The following is a 7,405-nucleotide window of genomic DNA, read 5'->3' as shown; positions in this document are numbered from 1 at the left end:
AAGTTGTTGTAAAAGAGCGAGATCAACATACTCAAAGATTCCTATGGCGTGATGGAAACAGTGATCGTCCAGTGGAACACTGCGTAATGCAGTCAATGGTCTTCGGAGCCATATGCTCGCCGTGCATAGCAGAATTTGTGAAAAATAAAAACGCCGAAGAATTTCGTCAACAGTATCCCGAAGCCGTTACAGCCATAGTCCAGAGTCACTATGTCGACGATTTTGACGCTAGTTTTAAGAACGAGCGAGACGCCGAACGCATTTGCAGGGAGGTCGTGTATATCATTCGGATGGGGGGTTCCAACTGCGATCATTTGTCTCAAACATCAAACAGCTGCAAGATAGCCTGAATTTAGAGCCAACAACGTCACAGTCTGTCAACTTAGAAGGCTGTGCGAACTACGAGAAGGTATTAGGAATGCGTTGGAACACGGTGACAGATTCCTTTGAGTTTCAGCTCAATTTTCACCGGGTTTCTAAAGCCGTATTAGAAGGAGTTCGTCCAACAACTAAGCGCGAACTTCTCAGCATACTTATGTCAGTGTTCGATCCGTTTGGCATACTCGCCGACTTTCTACTGTTTGCCAAACTATTAGTTCAAGAGGTATGGAAGAGTTCCATCGAGTGGGACGAAGTGATCCCGAATAGTTTAAATCACAAATGGTTTGCCTGGTGGAGTGAGCTCAGACACGTTAGTAATGTGCAAGTCAGGCGTTGGTATTCGCCTCATCTTCAAGCTGCGGTGTCAATTCAACTACACGTAGTAGTAGACGCCAGTCAAGCAGCATTCGCCGCTGCTGCTTAATTTCGTGTCGCCAGCGCCGAAGGTTGTGATGTCACCTTTGCGGCAGGAAAAACCAGAGGCGCACCGCAGAAACTGTTATCGGTGCCGAGGCTTGAACTGCAAGCCGCAGTTTTAGGCGTCCGACTCGCGAATCTAGTCTGCCAAGGCCACAGTATTCAAGCCAGCCAAATATTCTTCTGGTTAGACTCCCAAACGCTGATATAGTGGGTCAATTCGAAAGAGCGAAAATTTAAGCCGTACGTTGGTCACCGCATCGCAGAGATATTGTCATCAACCAAGCCTTCACAATGGCGTTGGATACCCACCGACAAAAATACAACGGATGTCGCTACGCGTCCGACGTGGCCACCCAAGATCGAACTGCCTCGTCCATGGTTGCGTGGTCCAGAGTTTTTGCGATTTCCGGTTGACAGTTGGCCAGCCACAACTTGTACACATATGCCAGATCTGCTAGAGGAAGAAATCACGCCTTGCCTTTACATACAAACCGAGGTAAATAATTTCTTGATAAAATTTAACCGCTTTTCTTCATCCTTCAAGATGAAACGGGTGACAGCCTGGGTCCTGCGAGCTGCCGACAAGTTTCTACGATTACAGCGTAACTACGAAAATGACGATGAGGCCAGCCAAAGTTCAGCATCAACCGCATTTGAACTTGACAAAGCAGAGAAAAACATCGTCAAAGCAGTCCAGCATGAAGTCTACAAAGAANTGAACTGCAAGCCGCAGTTTTAGGCGTCCGACTCGCGAATCTAGTCTGCCAAGGCCACAGTATTCAAGCCAGCCAAATATTCTTCTGGTTAGACTCCCAAACGCTGATATAGTGGGTCAATTCGAAAGAGCGAAAATTTAAGCCGTACGCTGGTCACCGCATCGCAGAGATATTGTCATCAACCAAGCCTTCACAATGGCGTTGGATCCCCACCGACAAAAATACAACGGATGTCGCTACGCGTCCGACGTGGCCACCCAAGATCGAACTGCCTCGTCCATGGTTGCGTGGTCCAGAGTTATGCGATTTCCGGTTGACAGTTGACCAGCCACAACTTGTACACATATGCCAGATCTGCTAGAGGAAGAAATCAAGCCTTGCCTTTACATACAAACCGAGGTAAATAATTGCTTGATAAAATTTAACCGCTTTTCTTCATCCTTCAAGATGAAACGGGTGACAGCCTGGGTCCTGCGAGCTGCCGACAAGTTTCTACGATTACAGCGTAACTACGAAAATGACGATGAGGCCAGCCAAAGTTCAGCATCAACCGCATTTGAACTTGACAAAGCAGAGAAAAACATCGTCAAAGCAGTCCAGCATGAAGTCTACAAAGAAGAGGTAGCAGCACTAAGCAGGGACGAACAACTTCACAAACAAAGCAGTATTAGGACGCTTACGCCGTACCTTGACAGCGATCGTGTTATGAGGATTCAAGGGCGCTTAGACAAAGCCATGGTTTTGCCCATAGCGACAAGGAGACCGATTTTGATGCCGCCCAAACACATCGTCTCCGAGCTCATAATTCGCCAGTATCAAGAAAAGCAACACCACCAGAATTTCTCAGTAACGTTGTACGAAGCCCGCCAAAAGTTTTGGTTTACGCACGCCAGATCATTGTTAAAAACGGTACAACGTACTTGCGTAAAGTGCCGCATCGACAGAGCTAAACCGACACCGCCGCCGATGGGTCAGTTACCGGAGGATCGAGTCACCCCTTATGTCAGACCGTTCACGTACACGGGCGTAGATCTGTTTAGCCCATTTAACGTGACAATAGGTCGTCGACGTGAGAAGCGATGGGCAGTAATTTTCACGTGCCTTACTACAAGAGCGGCTCATTTGGAGCTTGCGAATGATTTGTCGACTGATGCGTTTTTGCTATGCCTGCGAAATTTTATTAACCGCCGTGGCCCACCGATTAGAATACGAAGCGACAAAGGGACGAATTTTGTTGGCGCCCAACGAGAGCTGAAAGAGTCAGAGCGAATTTTGGATTTTCAGCGAATATCCGATGAGGTCACCAGGCGGAACATAGACTGGAAGTTTAATTGCCCTTCCAATCCGAGTTCAGGAGGTTGCTGGGTGAGCCTCATTCGCGTCGTTGAGAGATTGCTGCAGAATACACTGCGCGAAGAAGCACCGAGAGAAGACACACTGCGAAGTGTACTAATTGAAACCGAAAATATTTTGAACTCGAGGCCGCTGACTGAGGTGCCTTTGTTATCAGAGGAAGACGATCCCATAACTCCGAACCATTTTCTGGTTGGTTGTCCCAATTCAACGCAAACACCACAGCCAGTTGACCAAAAAATATGCCTCAGGAAACAGTGGCGTATCGCGCAAAATCTGAAGGACCGCGTGTGGAAGCAGTGGATACGGCATTATTTGCCGCAGTTACTCTTGCGCCACAAGTGGCACGACAAAGTTGAGGCGATTGAGATCGACGACTTGGTTCTCGTCTGCGACGATCTTCAACCGCGGAGCCAATCGAAGAAAGGCCGAGTCACTAAAGTATTTCCAGCCAAGGACGGGCAGATCCGTCTCGTCGAGGTCAGGACCGCTGGAGGAGTACTACGTCGCCCTGCAACAAGGCTTGCCATCCTGCGAATTAAAGGTGAATCCCTTACGTGATTCACGGTGGGGCGGGGTGTAATGGCACCCTGTCCATTTCATTTTAAATCGAAATCTAAACATATGGGCAACCTCGTCATCTGCCTTGTATAAAGGACAGCGATAGCGATGGGAGAGGCAGAGTTTTGACACAACAGCCAACGACAGAACAACACAATTTGGAAACGACGACGACAACGACAACGACGACCACAAAGGCGAACGACGAACGAAAAGAAACAAAGAGCACGGAACAATCCAGAATCTTTTTTGCAATACAGCTATTTTTACCCTTTTATTAACTTTGTATATTCAACACATGTTACAAATAAATTGCAGTAACAACTGTGTAAGCGTGATCTTGCATCTACCTCCGATTGACGAGGTTGCTCGAGGCGTCCGTTATTACAGCAGTAAGACTCAAAGAAACCAATTCAAAAATATTAAGCCGAATTGTAAAAGTGGCGAATTTACAAGGAAAGATTCGACCACATCTGTCCAAGAAGGAAGACGATAGGTATATCAATGGCTTCGTTTGAACGATATTCATGAGATCACATGACTCATTTAGCCAATGTACGCGAAAACTTTTCATCCTGTGGGGGCAGCGAGGATTCTTGGCCGTCCTATAATTGAAAACGCTCATCTGTGCTCTTGAGTTTCCGTATAAGGACTTTTATTGGCATACATGGTACACCGGACCAATGCTGAAGTTGCATAGAAGAATATTACGCACGCTTTTGCCTTTAAACGCTATTTTTGAATTGGCCAACGCAAAAGATCTTATTAGGCGCCGTGAAGCAAGCGGGCATTTGCTAGTAGTTAAATAAAGACTGTGAATTTGAAACACAGACGCAATTACATATGTGTTGAAAAAGTCACATTTAGATATGCAAATACATATCGTGTAAGAACACTTTTAATAATTCTATTTTTAGAATATTTAACTTTTAGGTATGCTCGTCCTTTAGTTATTTGTTGTAAACAAATTTTTGTGAATCGTTGAAATGTAGTGGCAGTTTAGTTGCCAATGGAAAGAAAGTCCTACAAAGAAATCCCTATTATCATGTCAGGTAGTTTAAAGTGGAAAATAGCTAGGTCCATTGGTGCCACGTCCGCCAAATAAAGTTTAACAAAATCTTTCAAAAAGTTTAACAAATCCCGTTAAAATTAAGCAACTTATTTAACGGGTCTTATTAAAACGAAAATGCTTGGAGTTACTGTTTGTTTCATCCTGAGCTTGGTACTTAAATTGGTTATAGAAATAAAAAGTAAGCAAGTCAGTAATTAAGGGCTAAGGCTGAGTTTTGTCGTCAAAAGTAAGGATGTTATAGTCTAAGGGCCAATTTCAAATGAATATTTAAACGACACTTAAGTTTGATTGTGGATTGTTGTTTAAATGCCATTTAGCTTTCGTTGGGTTTCAGATTAACTTTGTTTAAATATGCCAAACAATTGGCAGCGCTGCTGGTTATTCCTTGAAATTGTTGTTGCATTTGCTTGTTTGTTTACTTTTTCTGCTGAACAGCTGATTGTTTTAGGTGAGACTGATTAAACAACCTACCAATAAATTTTGGTTGTTTGGTATAAACACAGGGTTGCATATCTCATATTTAAATAGCAAAATTGGCCATTTAAGTGCAGATTAAATGTATAATCTGAAAATGAATAGTGGAAATTAATCAACAATCTCTACTTAAGTAGGCCATCTGAAATCGGGCCTAACAGTTGCTAAATTTGAAAACTATTACACATTCTTTCAGGCTTTCAACACATACTCCTATATTAGTCATCTGCCCTTTCGCTAGTTTCTTGAATGCATGCAAAGAACGAGTTTGGCGTCATGTTATCCATAATGTGCGTGTTGATCTTGTCACGAAAATGAAGGGACCTAAAGTTTTAGGTCGCCTCCGAACGGCAAATGGTTTTTATGAGAAGCGATTTCATGGCAGAAGTACACTCGGAGGTTTGAAAACGCGATGACCGCAGATCGGGAATTGCGTGGAGCAACATTTGCTGGAGCTTTTTGTTGGATCTGGATGACATTTATTGAAATAGTAACTCTTCTGACTATGAATTTTTGAGGAAAATTATCCTTATTGACTATTTAGACAAAAATATTTAGCAAAACTTAAGCTTAAAAACTTAAGCAATTTTGTTTAAATTTAAGCAAAACGGCAACGCTGGCAAGGTCCACTTTCCAAGAGGATTAGCTAACGTGCTAGCTTTATTTCTTCCCGTTCATATTCTTTTTTTGGGTTTGGAGATGCCACTAGGCATCAATTTAAATTGGCGAAGGTTTCATTTAGACCGTACGTTGCCAGGATATTCAATTCACCAAAGAACGTAAATCTATAAGAAGTGACTACACGTTATAATTGTAGCGAGTGTGAACATTAGGAGCGTGCCTTCTCTTTTGCCCAAATTCCTTTTTAGATTGGATGAAAAGAGAAGGCACTACAATTATAACATGTTGTCTCTTCTTATAGATTTACGTTCTTTGAATTCACATCCTTGCCGTAGTTTTGTTGTGAGCGGCGATCCCTTTTCTTGATTCCAGATAAGACTCTAGCGAAGTGCAAGCAAGGTGACTCACATAATTATGTTTACATATTTTTGCAATTAATATAAAAAAGCAAAAGAGTATATGTGTTCTAATTCCATTGATCCAAGTTAATATTATACCAACAAAGTTGGCTTTTATGAATCTTACGTCTAGTGAATTTACGGAAATCAGGAATACCGAGTATTACCCAAGATGACTAAAAAATGAATACAAGTTTTATAATATGCATAAATTAAGACACATTAGAAAAAGGGCATTAGTTAAAAGCTAAAAATGTTCAAAGCCGTAGACATTATGATTATGCGAATGTATGTATACCTATTTGTACGTTACGGAGCAATATTAATTAATTTTGTTATTATTATATTTTTTTAAGACAAATTTACTAAGCAGTGTTGCCAGTAAAACTTTTCTGGCTAGATTTTGCCGGTTGCGATAGCTAACAACCAGAGAAAATTCGATTTAGCCGGCATCCGATTTGTTAGCCGTTTTGCCAAAAATAGTTACCCGTTTTTAGCCGATTTGGCATTTGCCTTTTACTATTTCATTGACCCAAAATTGATTAGAAATGGCTAGCCTTATCTCGGAGAAAATTTTCATGTCGAAATGTGATATTTAAAATTGAAGGGCAATTTTTTCTAATCCGAGAAGTTTTAAAATACTGGGCAGATTTCAATGATTTTTATTTTAAGGAGTAATATACTGTGACCCAAACATAAACAGGAGCGCGACATTTTAGCGAGTTTTGACTATTTTTCTTTAGTTCATTTAATGCTTATTATTATTATGAAATTATAGCTGATTACTTAACAAACGCCCTTTAAATGCAAATTTCATACTTTTGTGTAAAAATTATGAAATTCTGAAAATTTTACTCAATGTTTTTAACTTTTTAATCAGCATTTTTAGAAATTTAAAATTTTAGTATAATAAAGTGCAAATTTAAAGTACTTTGCAATTACCGGCGATTTTGGTAAATTTTTTGTTGCCTTTTTTCATATAAATAACTTGTCGAACATACTGTGTATGGAAAAAATGCGTAACACCGTCATAAATCAACGTTAGGTCCTAGCTAGTTCAAAATTGCACCATACTCATTTAAAGTTTAATAGACCAAAAAGCTGCATATCATAATTTTTTCTAAAGATATTGAATAAAATTTTAAATTAAAATTTTTGGTGAAATTTTGCAGAATTTTCATAATTTTTGTTTATTGAGTAATCAGCTATTCTTTCATAAAAAAATAATGAACAGTAAATAACCTAAAGGAAAATAACCAAAACTTGCGAAATTTCGCGTCCCAGTTCATATTTGGGTCACTGTATTTTTTCCAAAGAACGTAGCGGGGATTTTTTTCATATAATTTTTGTTATGAATTGCTTAAATTTAAGTGTGTAGTTTTATTCGCAACACTTAGAAAATAACGAAT

This window comes from Rhagoletis zephyria, unplaced genomic scaffold (assembly GCF_001687245.7).
Source record: "Rhagoletis zephyria isolate East Lansing unplaced genomic scaffold, Rhagoletis_zephyria_1.1 Rzeph_scaffold_01819, whole genome shotgun sequence".
In the NCBI taxonomy this organism is placed as follows: domain Eukaryota; kingdom Metazoa; phylum Arthropoda; class Insecta; order Diptera; family Tephritidae; genus Rhagoletis; species Rhagoletis zephyria.
Note: the sequence above shows the minus strand (reverse complement) of the source record.